At 36.2% G+C, this 16,122-nt stretch overlaps 1 long non-coding RNA gene across 2 annotated transcripts in view; it reads left to right on the top strand.

Annotated features, from left to right (window-relative positions):
- The window catches only part of LOC141368872 (uncharacterized), a 196,428-nt gene that overhangs the window by 120,348 nt on the left and 59,958 nt on the right, over positions 1-16,122 (top strand). For both annotated transcript variants that reach the window (XR_012372309.1, XR_012372310.1), the window contains one exon: positions 4,397-4,486. This is a non-coding gene — a long non-coding RNA (uncharacterized lncRNA). The remainder of the gene's footprint in view (positions 1-4,396; positions 4,487-16,122) is intronic.

Here is a 16,122-nt window from a genome sequence, read left to right as displayed (position 1 = left end):
GCAAATGGTGTCACCCTCTTCTTCTACTTATCTGTACCTGCTACCGACTGTCATTCAGCTCGAAACACACGCAGAGTGAGAATCAGCTTGTGATGCAACTTTTTTGTTCAAATCTTACAAAATGTTTACGTTATGTTTATAATGAGCGAGTACATCACGAATAAATTTTTCAAGCCGTGTTTTTGTCTTATACTGAATCACCATGGTACACATATAATAAGTGTTTATTTTCGGATTATTTTAGTCCGGCGGATACCCGCGCGCTGCGGAGTAGCACAGTACCTGTGTGACTTGTCCATAGACTTAAACGGAGAGAAGTAGCGCCGGTTACAATGTTCTTCCGCAAGACGCATGCAGTTTTGTGCGTCTCAGTGTAGTTGCATACGTGTGTCTCCGTTGTTAAAGTTTATTGCATGATTTATCGTTAATTTGAGACTTATTTTAACAATCGGGAGTCATGTTATATGACGTCACGTGCGTCTTTTCTGGTCAGTCGTCATGAAAACATGGCGTTTGGAACAGAGTGAAAACAAACTACATATCACTGTCCGTGTGTCTCAATTCGTTCCCTAGCTCCCGAGGTCGTGAATCAGTATATCGTGTACACAGGTTCGGGCACTGGTAAAGACCCTAGCTCACTTCACATTGGGACGATGTACACTTATTTTTCTGTCACGGCTGCTTAATCGCGTTGTAATCACTCACAGCTGTTACTCATCAACAACCGGCAAAACCAACATCTCTCTGACTTAATTTTAAAAACAGTACATTGTGAAAAATGCTGTCATTATTCTCTTACATATCTGTGCATAAAATTGGAGGCATATAATTACATTTTAAATGTAATAAATATATTTACAATTTTAAATAAATATTATTCTTTAAAATATTGAGTAGATTGTGGTCCCTTACTGTGTAGCAATGTGTGTTTATATTTACAACTAAAACAAACGTTTGTCTTTATAAAAGTTCTGTAACATTTCATAAAGTTTATTGAGTTGGATCACGTGATGTTCGGTTGGCGAGATTCAGAAAAGGTCACGTGATTTCCGGTTAGGGAACATAGGGAACATCGATGCTCACTGGTTTTTGCGTTGCATTGTGGGAATTTTTAGGGAACGAACGTTCCAGTGCACTGAACGGATTTTGCGATTGAGACAGCCCTTAAAATGGCCGACTCCCTGATCAGTGCCCTGACTACTGAACAAGGGAGCTGATTGAGACACACGGTGTGTATACCGGTAAGTTATGTGTGAAATCACTAACTGTCTGAATATCAAACTAGACAATAATTTTTTTTAAGTTTGTCACATGTAGATTAATATGAAGGGGATACGTTTTTAACCCTTAGTGCAGGAGTCACAAGTGTTTTCTTTTAGACATATAGTAAAGGTAATGGTTCAATTAAAGGACTGTTAAAAGAAAAGCTGCAAATTAACAAACTATTAATTAACCTACCATATTGTAGGCATAAAAGTTATAAATTAGGAGATTTGTCATTTTGACGACGGCTTAAAACGATACACTGACTGTATATTCACATAAAACCATACACACACTGCTGGTGTAGCCCACCTTTTGTCCTTAGACTTTAATATGGCATTAATGGCAAAAAAGTGCTAGCTCGCCATTAATTAGAAATAAAAAGGTTGGCAAAAAATGCATCTCAAAACTCACCAGATTGATGCTTTAAAATGTGTAATTTTAAAAAAATTATAAGGGGGAGCATGCTCCCAGACCCTAGAGGGGCAATATTCTTCTCATCTTTTTCACCCCTGACCCGTTTTCATGCCTGAAAGGTCTCCAGAAAAATCTGGATTTTGGAGTTAGTTGAACCAATGTTAAAATTGTAGTTATTTTACAATAGACATATTATTGGTTTCTGTAGGAAAAAAGAGTGGGTGGTGGCAGCGGAGCTCATTGGGTGCTCAGCACCCCTAAAGCTATAACCCTAGAATCGCCTCTGATCTGAACTCATATCTGAAGACACAATTAGTTAATTTGCTAAATCGGCTATTAAACATTGTCTTTAGAGAAAGTTTTTTGGGGTAATAAAAATCATGGGGTAATAAAAATAAGCTTTATTTATAGGATATTTATTTATATAGTAAGGATTATTCCACTTTCATGAAAAAATTCTGATAATTTATTTACCCCCATGTCATCCAAAATGTTTGTCTTTCTTTGTTCAGTCGAAAAGAAATTACGTTTTTTGAGGAAAACATTCCAGGATTTTTCTTCATATAGTGGACTTTTAGTGTACCTCAACAGTTTACAGTTTCAATGCAGTTTAAATTTGCACTTCAATTGCAGTTTCAAAGGGTTGTAAACGATCCCAACTGAGGCATAAGGATCTTATCTACATTTTTCTAAAACACTTCATTTAAGATTTTTTCCTTGTTTTATGCACAAAATCACTTAAATTTGATATTTTTGGTCTAAAAACTACACTTATTTTCTTGGGTCGTTAAGCTCAATAAGAAAAAACATCTTAATTTAAGAATTTTTATATATTTTTACTGAAAACAAGACAAAAATACAAAGAAATTTTTTTTTTGAAAATCATTTTTTTGCAGTGTACATGGCATATTAATAATGCCCTATTCCCCTAAACATTATGTATGCTCATGAATAGGCCAACCAATGTGTATTTTTTTTAAATAAAGATTCATAATATTTTGAACATTCAATGATTGACAGATGCACATTCACTTACGATTTACTTTAGCTATTTAATTTATTTTTCATTATAATTTATTCACTTTAAATACATTATAATATAAAATTATAGAATTAACAGGAATTGAAGTTGCTCAACAACACAGAAACCGTTAAAAAAGTCTTAACTCACAACTCCAGGGGTTCACGGAAGGAGAACCCTTACGAAAATTAACCATGGTTTTACTACAGTTAAAACCAAAAAACCATGGTTACTGTAGTAAAACCATAGTAACTACTAACTACAAAATAACCATGGTTTTGACAATCATAGTTTTCAAAAACCATAGTTAAACCATAGTTAGTGTAGTAAAACCATGGTTTTGCTGATAGTAATCAATACACCAAAAAACCATGGTTACTACACTTTTACCACAATATAACCATGGTTAATTTTCGTAAGGGAAGAGGGAGGAAGGATGGTGAACTTGCATGTTAGTAAAGGCAGGCACAGGAAAAAAACTGTTCAGTGTTCTGGAAACATCTTTAGGACTTTCATTCACAAATATTTATTTTCCCAGTCTTTCTTGTACCCACACCTTCTCTTTTTAATTGATGATGGCGGTGCAGAGCCAGACTCAGTCTCTTTCTCAATTTTTCGAATTGGAAAGCGCGCATCTAAAAGGGATGCACGTGCATGGCTGCGTGCGGACTGCGCTGTCATGACAACAACGAAAAGTTGACAACAACCTGTCAGCAGTTCAGCTGAGGGGCAACAGTAACGTGCGAGTAGCGAGTGGCGAGCGAGCCTGAACTGTCTCGTAATGTCCGTTTGGCTGCGTGGGGCTCAAGGATATAGAGCGACCAACTTTTTTAAAGCAAGCATAGATTATGCGTGACACGGTCTCAATTTGCGGGACGCATGAATTGGGCTTCAAACGCTGTGCGTTCACGCGCTACGCGGGACGGGTGGTCACCCTAACTATATCAAACACTTTCGCATCGGGCCATTCGTAAGTATTGATTTTTAGGCAGAACCCATCAACAGTCTGATTAAAAAAAAATTAATTTTCAAGAAAAGGCATGAAAGCCGTGCGTGAAATTCTAGTCATTGAGACATTCACATGGAAATCTGCGTCATGGGAGGGCCTTCCATGGCTTCTGCGACTCCGCTCCCTTCCTGTAATGACGTCACTACTAGAGCAAGCTCCTGATTGGTTAACACGGCGCATTTTTCCGCCAAAGTACTAATTTTTCAACTTCACCCAGTCTTCAAATTGGGACACAGCTAATGATATTAACCGAATGCTCTTGACACATACAATACGTTTATCAAACACTTTCGCATTAGGCCATTCAGAAGTATTGATTTTTAGGCAGAACCCATCAACAGTCTGATAAAAAATGCTAATTTTCAAGAAATCATACCAGGCGCACATAGCGGGTTTTGCATCTGAGCTCTTTATTTATAAATAATGTTTTTTTTTTTGCACAGACTGATCAATTCAGTTCTTTTTTTATTTAACCAGGTTAAAAAACTCATTGAGATAAAAATCTTCTTTACAAGAGTGACCTGGCCAAGAAGGCAGCAACAGATAATAAAAGTAAACAATAATACAATATACAACAAAACATAAAAACACACTTATAAATCACAACACAATTCACTTTATAAGACCTCATTATATTGTGAGAATTAATTTTCTGTTGTGTCTATCTGCTTTTTTGACCCTTAAAGACATGTGAATCTACAAGGACCACGATTTCAACTAAAGATCGTCACTGTTCCACTGAAAACTGTGTCTTGTACATCTTGGATAGCCTGAGGGTGAGTAAATTAGCAGGACATTTTTTGGGATAAACCATCGCTTTAAAGGCGGGGTGCACAATCTCTGAAAGCCAATGTTGACATTAGAAATCACCTAAACAAACATGCCCCTACCCCAATAGAATCTGGACCTTCTTTTGATAGACCCGCCCCACACATGTCGATTAGTGGACATGCCCCTTACTGCTGATTGGCTACAAGTGTGCTTTGGTACTCGGTCTGACTCCTTTTTCTAAAGCGTTTCTCAAAAATCATGCACCCCGCCTTTAAAGAGGCTCAGATATTTTGGAAAACAAGACAAAAATAAGCTTGAATGCTAAACTGGTATTTTTATTTTGAAAGTTACTGTAACACAAACTTATACAAACATATTTTGCAATAAGGAAAACCACGAGTTAACTGAGAACAGAGCAGAGATGTGCTTGTGTTTTCTCTCTGATACTCAAACACATCTTTCTGTCTCTCTTTTATGAGATCCATCTACACCTGTTGATATAAAGCAACTGCGTGTTGTAACTCAGTCCAGAACAGAAAACTGAACTCATAAATCAAATTCACCCTTATGAAAGATCCTAACAGAGAAATAATAGATACAATATGCATTGTGTTATAGTAAAATAAATCACATTAAAGTTATGAAATGTATCTTACATGTAACCCTGTCTGTGAAATCCAGACTAAAGTCTCATAATCTAATGGTGAGATTAGGAGCGTCAATCTTTGATTTCAAACTTAATCTTCTGACATGACCGTACTCAGTCAGTATTAAAGATATCAAGGTTATATTTTCAAGGAATGTAGAAAACAGTAAATCACAAAAATGACTTTACGGGCAGGCTCACATGCAGTATGCATGCAGAACATTTAGTATAGGCATGCATAAAGGGGTCACTAACATTCATGATCTAGTTGTATATCCTTACTATGTTATATACACTAGTAAATGGGTGGGTTTGTAATATTTTGGCGCAGTGGATGGATGGGTTGCCAGAACCACAGGAACTGGACCACCCAGAGTTCTGGCAGGACATTGGCTGGTGATCAGGGGAACTGAGGGCAAACTGTACCCGGGGCGGAGCTGTGTGTGTGTTCACGTGTACACTATGTGGTGTTTGGAAGTGTGTGTGAATGGATGTTCCATTTGTGCAGAGGAGATATTTTTAGACTGTGGCTCTCCTCAGAAATGTGTGATTTCACCACTGGGTAAAATAAACCACATTCTGTGAAAAATGCAAGGAGGGCCTTGAAGTACACTGTTGTTCAATTCAATTTTTATACAGTCTTGTTTTGAAAAGGAAATAGCAATTATAAGGTTAATTCAGTTGAATTAAAAACAAATGTATACCTCCCTTAAAGCTTACGTCTAGGGCCTAAAACAAACGTTTGCCGCACTTTGCCAATGGCCGGTTACTTGAGAAAATTTACCAGCCATAAATAATTTTTACTGGCCATGAAACATCTACACTGACTAAATATATTAAAGAGCACCTATTATCCGATTCACGATTTTACATTTCCTTTGGTGTGTAAGTGTGTATAAGAACATGTTAAAGGTGCAATTTGTAAGATATTTGCAGTAAAATGTCTAAAAACCACTAGGCAAGTGTCCAGCTGATTACTATCAATATCTGTAATGTTTTCAACTACTTGTAAATCGTGAGAAAATTTCCATTCAAAACATTGTTACGGGGCAGTGCAGTCTCCTGTCAATGACGTTAATATCCATGTGACCCTTTGTCACCGCCTTCACTGTTGTCATGTGGTTTTCGTCAGTAGTCGAGTTCGAAAAAATAAAATGGCGGCCAAGGAAGCGACTGGAGAACAAATTTAGTGTAAATAAACGTATATTTTCACTTTTTACACATTTTAATTGCAATTCTAGCGAGACATTAGTATTGTAGTTTTCAAATATGTGATTAGTTATCACAAAGGCGCTCTCTCTTTATATTTCAAACACGTTGCCTTTGAAGTGCGTTGGAAAGCCTTTCTCTGAGCTGCCTTCAGGCCTCCGAGTTCGAAGTCATGTCCTCATGAGGCAGCGAGGCAACAAGTCCTCACAGCCTTGAGGTTTCGGATGCAGCCAGTGTTGTGGACAAATGCGGAACTATGCGATAGCGGCTGTCGGGCTACGCGGCGCGCTTGCTTATGAAGTTATGGATTACTCTTTACCATCTGCCGCTGGTTGTGTCAGCTCCTGTAATTGTACGGGCCAACCAAACGACCCAAGAAGAGTTTGGAACAAAACGAGAGAGGATCAATATCAGTGTTGCATTATCTGGATGGAGAGAGCTTCACGACAACATTTAACTAGACTGAGATTCTGATCCTGCTTGTGTTTTACGCGATGGGTGAGTTGTTTTGATTCGTAACCCTTCAAAAGACGCATGCTATTATATTGATCACAACATTAGTGTGTAGACTGTAATCAGCGTGTCTTCCCGCGGACGATATGCACATCAAAGATATTGTACAGCAATATAAATTGTCATTTTAAGACACTTCACAATAAGATCTGTACTGTCAATACATTATGTGAAAAATCATTGTAGATTGTAAGTTGAAAACTTAATTCTGTGCTGTGTTTACCATCGAATTTGGACCAATACTGTAACATATATGACTAACAATTTCGTTTTGAACATCACATATAAACTTACATAATGAAATAAACGATGTCATCAAACACAACATTTATAAGACTTGATTATCTTATCCATCAACGTGATTTCTCGTCTGATTGATGGCCATCAGCGGTTGAGTTAAAGACTACAAATCACATAATTCCACGCTGCTTCAGAGCGTCAGTAAACAACATCATTGTTATTGTTTGATCTGGCGCCATCTAGCGGCCGGATAAATACAAATTGTATCTTTAACGATATGGAAAGTAAACAATGACACAAGTTATCGTCTCCAGCGTAAATCTCTTTTCTTGGACTACAACAAACACACGGATTGTAGGCAACAGTTTACTTTCTTGGTGACGTAGAGAAGACCAACATTATCATAATTCCTCCCACTTCGGACTCACAGCCTGTAAGTAAACTCCTGTCAGCATTGCATTGTGAGTTTATCTTTCAAACAGGAGTGTCACATTTCAGGCCAATCACAACATACAGATTAGCTGGCCAATCAGGGACACAGAGCTTTTTAAATTCGTGCATTTCAGGAAGTGAAATCTGGAGCTACAAAAATGTATGGTATGTAGAAAATAATGTGTTTTTTAACCAGAAACCACATTGTATTATACCAAATACACAAAATTTTTTGGTTTTTAGCAATGAAATAGGTGCTCTTTAAAGTAACACTATGCAATATGGGAGGTACTATGTAGCTTACATTAGTAAGCTACATTAATTAACCTGAAATAACAATAAATAATACGTGTACAGGATTTATTATAGTAAAGTTACATTAACAACATAATTAACATTTTTTTTGGTAACTTGATAAAAGTTGAATTGACTTAAAAAATTACTTCAATTGCTAACGTCTAAAAATTTAATGTTTAAACATTTTAGGTGTTATTACCAATTAAAGTCATTTTTGTACATTTTTTGTTTAAGTAGTTTTTTAAGTTGATCCAACTTTTTACAGTGTATATCAACAATAACAAGCATTAATAAATGCTGTAAGAATATATTGTTTGCTGTAAATTCATGCTAGCTACAGTAGGTTTATTTATACCTTTCAGACACTTTTATTTATTTCACCTCATCCTCCTCATGTGTCCGTATTCACATACAATCCAGTCTCTTGAATTTATCGTCATTGAAATGCTGAGTACTGTCGTAAGATTGTAATGTTTGTGCGTCATGTTTCAGTTTTGGAGTTTGACTTCGTTGTTTGACTGACATCGAAGTACTGAGCGAGTCATTAGCATTGAGCGATTAACAAGCACTGTTCTCGACTCATTCTCCCTATACCTTAATGTCATAATCACTGATTGGTCTGTGCAGTGCTGCATGAAGTAGACCACACCTGTTAGCGCTGTGACAATACTTTATTAAAATGTCACCGGCTAGCTTGTAATTCACATCGTTTCATATACTGTACTAAACAGTGCCGATATTTACTCGCATTTGGCCCTTGGCAAGTGTTAATTTTAGGCCTTGCTTATGTCCACTTTGTCTGAGAGAAATGGTCAAAAATGGCCATAACTTTAGCTATCATTTGGACATACCCTGTCAAAAAGTACACCTTTGCATCTAAAGAGTTTTACTAAAAAAATTATTTAATTAACTTAAATAAAAAAATAGAAATACAAAACAAAACAAAAAACGTTTGTTTAAATGTAGCTTAAAAAAATTGATTGCAACCACTTACCTTAGAAAAATTGAGCAAATTAAATAAATCATTTTTTTCTGTCACTTTAAATGTTTACACTGTAAAAAAATTCTGTGGAAATTACAGTATTACTGGGTATTACTGGCAACTAGCTGCCAGAAACTTACGGTAGATTTTACATTTATGTTATTTACTAGCAACGGTTTGTTTAAAGTTAAATGAACATAAAACATTTTCAGTCTTTATCTTCTACAGTAAGTTACTGGCAAACAGATGCATAATTACAGCTAATTTTTTACAGTGTACATAAATAATAAATGTAATAATAAATGGTTCATAGACCTTTGGGTATTTCCCCAGCGACAGCTTGGGACCATTTTTTGGACCTCTTTTCTGATGCACATACATAGTCAAAAATAGATGCTTTAATGCCATTGATACCAAAACTGACTAAAAAAAATTATTTTACAGTATTTTTGCACAAATTTGCTGTAAAGACTTCGAGAATAGGTCATATACTAGTTGTGTGTGTTCCTGATATTTTATAGTGCTTAATGGTAAATTATTATAGATAATTTACTCACCACCACGTCATCCAAAATGTTGATGGCTTTCTTTGTTCAGTCGAGAAGAAATTATGTTTTTTGAGGAAAACATTGCAGGATTTTTCTCATTTTAATGGACTTTAATAGACACCAACATTTAATACCTAATTCAACACTTAACAGTTTTTTTCAACGGAGTTTCAAAGGACTATAAACAATCCCAAACGAGGCATAAGTTTCTTATCTAGCAAAACGATTGTCATTTTTGACAATAAAAATAACAAATATACACTTTTAAAGCACAACTTCTCGTCTAGATCCGGTCGTGATGCGCTAGCGTGACCCGACGCAATACTTCATGACGTCAAGAGGTCACAGAGGACGAACGCGAAACTCTGCCCCAGTGTTTACACGTGTGGAGAAAGAGGACCGTTCCTACATTGTTGTATGTCAACTGATACTAATTAATGTCTTTGTGTCAGTTTATTGTTTACAATGGTCCGCAAATGTGCGTTTTATATATGTTACACGTGACCTCCCTGCGTCACTGCGCATTAACGTTAGGTCACGCTGGACTGGACCTAGAGGAAAGGTTGTGGTTTAAAAGTACTTCCATATGATCTGCCATTATTATGCAAGATCAGTATAACAATTCTTACTAAACTTACAAAACTTTTGCTCACCACATATCAGTTTAGAGTAATGTAAACATCAGAATTTGGATTTTTGGGTACATTTTAAACTCAATTTGTAGGCATTCACTTTGCTGGGTTATTGTTAACTCAGAGTTGGGTCAAAAAAGGAACACATCCAACTCACTGGGTTGTAATTTAATCTATGCTGGGTTGTTTTAACCCATTGTGGGTCAAATATAAACATTTTATGGGTTAATTTATTCCAGCTTCTCTGTAAATTTTTGTTATTTTTAACCCAATGTCCAGCCCATTAGGTTATAATTTAAACCCCAAATGCTGGATTGTTTTAAACCATTAAATATAAACATTTTCTGGGTTAATTTAATCAAATGGCTGGGCTCGACCCTTCTATTCTCTGTTTGCTCTTTCTGAATACTCTCTAAAAAAGTAACTAAGTTATTTTCAACACGGCATGGGGTGAAATTACAACTCAATGGCTTGACTTCATCCTTTTTAACCTAACGCTGGATTGAAAATAACCCAGTATACTTCAGAGTGTAAAGGAGCCATTGCTTACCTCCAGAGGCACATGTTCAGTTTTCATCCGCTTGTCTCCTGTGTGCCACTAGTTTTTCCACTCTGAAAGAGAATAAGAGAGTTTATCTTTCTGTTTGTCTCCTCAGAGAGGGCCTTCACTTCATCTCAGCACTTATAGCTTATAAACTTAGCCAGTAATCACGTTAGCTGTCAGCTTCTCCCGACACGGGCGGCCCGTCTCCTGGCTAAAGAGACCTTTATAACCCTATAATTGACTCTCTCTGATCCGGAGAAGAGACACTGTGAAGCCGGAAAGCTGAAGGAAATGAAAAGAGAGAGAGAGAGCTCAAGCATGAGTATACTCTGTGCTAAAGCTAATTTATTACACGGATTGGTTTATTTTGTTTTGCTTAATTTAGTAAGTTGTTTAGGGATCCAGTGTAAACTTACCAAACTTGGCATGCATAAGTCAGTCCTGTTATGCAGTTTTAAAAAGTGAATGTTTTTGTAGAAGTATTAGAAGCATTATATGAGCTCTGAAACCTTTCTTAATTAGACTATAATTTAACTTTTTTAAACAATATCAAGAACATTAGCAGGATGGAAATAAAATCCTAAAGTTGCCATCTCAGAGGATTATTTTATTTCTCAGAGGTTGCTGTTGTAGTAGATTCGATTGAGTTCTCACTTGTGTTTCATTTAAGCATCCACCTAGTCTGAGAGGTTTCTCCTAAAATTGCAAAATAAAATAAAAAATAAAAACAAATGAGACAATTGTTAAAGTCTATGCAATGGGCTGTATAATAATGTAGATATGTAGGGAAGAGGGGGGCACAAGCTTTTTGGTTTTGGCTGAATCATTCAAAAAATATTTGAGTTTGATTAATTCTATTTTTACACAAGCAACACACACATCTCTGCTACAAATGAACATTTGAAGTTTGTTTCTAGTACTTACCATTCTTGGACAATTACACCAAACGTGACAGAAGTGCAAACGTGACAACTTACCCCATAGGTGGGGTTAATTGTAACAGTTAGGGGGTTAGTTGTAACACTTGCTAAAAATTAAGTTTGCAGGCAAATATTTCAATACTATTTTGTCTATATACTTGAAGTGGATATTGTTTATATATCTGTCAATAATAGACAGGTATCCACACTGTATTCATTCATCCAGCCCTTTTCTAACAATAGTTCAATTATAGATGGATATAAATGTCTAAATATGTGAGTAAAAGCGGAACAATAATGACAATTTTTTTTTTATATGTGACCCAGTCTGTAATAACCATACTACAGTTTCGAAATCAAATTCTGAGATAATGAGCATCAAAGTCTGATTTTAGCCATTCATTTCATTATGATTTCAATCTTTGACGTGACCTTATTAAATCAATATTAAAGATATGAACAAAAAAAAGATTTTTGATAAGACAGGCACATTTATTTTGTTGGCAGCCAGCAATCATTAGTGTGTAGCCTATTAAAAACAACGGCAAGAATTACGCTAACGTTAGCGGTTTTCATATCGTAAGTGCTGAGGGGTTAACACAGCGTTACAATTAACCCCGCTAGGTCAAAATATTTTCAAGCCCACCAAAAAAGTTGCTAAGAGCTGCAAACATATTTCAAAATGATGCTATGTTTTAGTCAACAAGACACTGATTAATATGACATAACATTGGATTTGGTATCTTTCACACCCAACTTAGAAACCGAAAAAAAACATAGGCTTAAAAAAATTACTTACATGCCACCAAAACACTCGTTCATCAATAACTCTCTGAAAAAACATTATACATTTTCAATAATTTACGGCAGTGTGAAAAAATACCAGAAAAATAAAACGCTCAACCCTGTGCAACAATGTAACCCAGGGTTTTTTTCCCTCCTAAGACTTTTTTCCCTCCTAGGCTTAAAAAAGTTAGGTTTTTCTCCTAGGGGGTTTTTCAACCCCGGGAGGCAGCTGACATTGGCTTAACTTAGCACCCTCTTCTACGTTACATTATTAATACGCTCGCTTGTAAACTTTATTCATAGCCACTTTTGCTACTACCTACAATTTTTCTGTGTTTTCCCCTGCTTATATTAATGTAAAGCTGCTTTGAAACAATTACCAATTGTGAAAAGTGCTATATAAATAAAATTGAATTGAATTAAACAGTCCGTGTTACAACTAACCTCATATTAGTTTTTGCCCTGCGCACCCCTACGTGAAATAATCTGTATTTGGGTAAATTCAATGAGAAATGTTTTTATTGAGGAATGATTTTAAAGGGGACATTTCACAAGACTTTTTTAAGATGTAAAACATAAAACCAAATGTTGGTGTCCCCAGAATGTGATTTTAGCCTATAGATAATTTATTATAGCCACTTTGTAGGTTTAAGCAAAAATTTGCCATTTTTGGTTGCGTTCTCTGATGACAGAGTTTTCATTTCTATTATTTCTGATAGAGTAGACATAATAGAAATATTAAAGAAATCTGTTTTTATGGGATTGCTCAGTGAATATTTTTATCCCTTCAAATTTATATATTTTAATACAGATTCCTGTAATGTTTTCAAACTAAATAAAAAATATGATGTGGGACAAACCAACTGCAGCAGACCACATAATAAAACATTGCATAATTCATACAGTAGTATGTTTGTTTGTGCTGTTGTTTTGCCGTAAAAACATCAGATGTTTCAATGTTTTGCACTCAGATTTTCGTGTACATTTACATTAACAAGCCTTGTTAAATGTTTATGTTACTCTTTATTCCCCTCTCTCGCTCGCTCTCTCTCTCTCTCTTTCCCTCTCGCTCGCTTTCTCTCCCTTGAGAGGTTACTGAGCTGTACGTTAAGACTCAATTGATTCAATTCCTCCCCTATAAAACGCTCAGTAACACTGAACATCTATCATGTGATTTTGTTCTCCTTTGTTTACAGACAGGAGACTACAGTATACATCTGTGCTGAAAGCACATGTGCGGGAATATGAGCTCCACATGCAATACTACACAAGTCCACCTCTGTGCATATGATACTTTGCAATCATAACTAACACAATAAAACTGCTATTGACAGATTTGACCATTTAGAGGCGTTTTTCCTCTCCTGCATTTTATAGGTTGTGAAAAGCATTTGTCTTTTTTACTTCTAGAACTTCAAGTTTTACTTTGTGATCCTTGGAGGCCCTGAAGGGCCTGGATCATCTCTGTGTTGGTTTTGGAAGCTGGCACAGGTGCTTGACCGATCGCACGTGCCGCTCTTTCTCACTTCTTCCATCAGCGTAACCCCTCGCGGCCCACCCGGAGCCAGCGTTACATCTAACCAGCAACAGACCGCCGTCTCCAGCCGTCTGTCATTCTCCCCCACCCCATACACTACATTTGCAAATCATTTATTTTGCTTTGGTTTCCTGTACTCTTCTGGTTTCCTCTGCTCTTCCTCCTCTTGATCAGAAATCAAAGACATCTGGAAGTCATTTTAGCGCGTTAGTGGTATTGTGTGGCTGCCTATCGGCAACGCTTTACACATTCACGCTTTCTATTACTGAAAAGATGCGGCATAAGAGAAGGGGGAGATGGGGTTTTTTGGGAAGTTTGCTAAACAGTAAAGCCTTTCAAGGAATAGTTCACTTAGAAATGAAAATTCTGTCATGATTTATTTAATCGCTTACACTTTGTATGACTTTCTTTATCGGTTTAAAACAGAAAAATTATATTTAAGCTGCTCTGTATATACAGTTAAAGTGAATAGAGACTGTAGTTGGCAAGATAATTACAGAATAGCGATTTAATCTTACTTTTTTCACAGTGATTCAGTGGTTTTTATAGACTTGGAATGTAGTGCATGAATCATACAGTACAGCCTCAAAAAATGCACAAAAGCAATGGGATGGTACACTTTATGAAGCTCCTAATATGGACTATTTTTGTCCAGATTTATGGATGATTGCAGATACATTTGATGTCAAACTATGTTACCAATGTAAAGTAACAGTGTTGACAGTATATCATACACAGAGAAACTCTCTCTCATACACACACACGCATGCAGTGCATGACTGTCAACACTGTTTGACAATAACAGAATTGACACTAAAGCCCTCTTTACGGATTACGGAAAATACACGGAAAATGCGTCCGGGATCGTTTGATGTTTGGTTTATTCGACTGCCGATAATTTTCCGCATCTATGCGTGCATTCCCACACACACTGTGCAGGTCCCTGTGTCAAAGAGCTGGGGTCTCATTTATAAAACTGTGCGTAGGATCCTTACTAATCTACGTACGCACAAAATGGCATACACCAAAAAAAATTAAGACTTATAAAACAAAGCAATGTTCCCTTTATAAATCACAGATCACCTGCAAGTGTACGTACATGAATTATCCTCAGATCCCGCCCTGCAAGCCCATTCTCCCGTCAAGTTTGTTTTTTTTATAGATCACAACCTGTTTGCCTGTTTTGTGCGTGTGCATTCTTTATAAATGAGACTCCTGAACCATAACTTCTTGTTGCGATGACACCCGCGTCCTCACTACGGCACGCTCCTTGCAGCATTGTTTCTGCGTCTTGTTCACACAGAATGCTTTCCGTGAATGTTACGCCAATGTTACTAGGTCCTCTTTATGGGAACGATCCCAGAACATTTACGGGACTTTGTGTTCACACAGAAGCCTCTCTGACAATTTTACGGACATTTTCTGGGATCAAAGTGCTGTGTGAAAGGGGTTTAATTCAGACAACAGGTAATCATGATTTCCAAATATATAAGACACTTTTTACAAAAAATATTTTATTGTTATGACCTGTGACATCTTGTGATCCATGGCGATGAGTATCAAATCATTAAAATATAAAAATTACGGAAAACGCAGAAAAAAAAGACTTTGCACACCAAATGTACTGTACCTGCAATTATATAGGCCTTATTATTCATGTACGATACCAATATGTACCATTAAGGTACTACTGTAAAATGGACTCTTTAGGTATGAAGGTGTACTTTTTAAAAGTGTATCACCCAAAGGACATCTTTTATTAACTGTTTTTAATCTGTAGTTTTTTGTAGCATGAACGTCCCTGATCTCCACTTACTTCCTCTTTATGAAGAATAAATAAAGATTTTTATAAAGAAATTTATTAATGGATTAATATTTAATTTCTACGTTATTTTTATAATCTCACTTTTTATTGCCTAATAAAATGTTACATAATGATTTTTTTGTAACTGTCTATTTTTTTATAGATTTATTAATGAATTTTTAAACAAGTCTATTAATTGCTATTTTTATTGTCCAGGTAGTTATTAAATGTTGAAGTTCAACATGACTCTTGTGGTCCTCCATACATGATCGCTCGACAAGGAGAACACATATTTTGAAATTACGAACCACACACATGATGGGCTACATACATCATGTGTCGAACTTCGCATCAAGCACCCTCGAAAAAATAAGTCACCGGCCGCCACTAGCGTGGTTCCCAAGGGGGCCGTGAGATGGTGCCCCAGTTTTATGACATTTTATAAACTTAATTATCATAAATTCTGTGTAATTTAACTTAAGAAAAATACAGCTATTATCCAACAGCACTACATTGTATAAATTAATTTGTTATGATTAATTCAACATGTA

This window comes from Misgurnus anguillicaudatus, chromosome 11 (genome assembly GCF_027580225.2).
Source record: "Misgurnus anguillicaudatus chromosome 11, ASM2758022v2, whole genome shotgun sequence".
NCBI lineage: Eukaryota > Metazoa > Chordata > Actinopteri > Cypriniformes > Cobitidae > Misgurnus > Misgurnus anguillicaudatus.
This window is presented reverse-complemented; position numbering and strand designations above follow the sequence as displayed.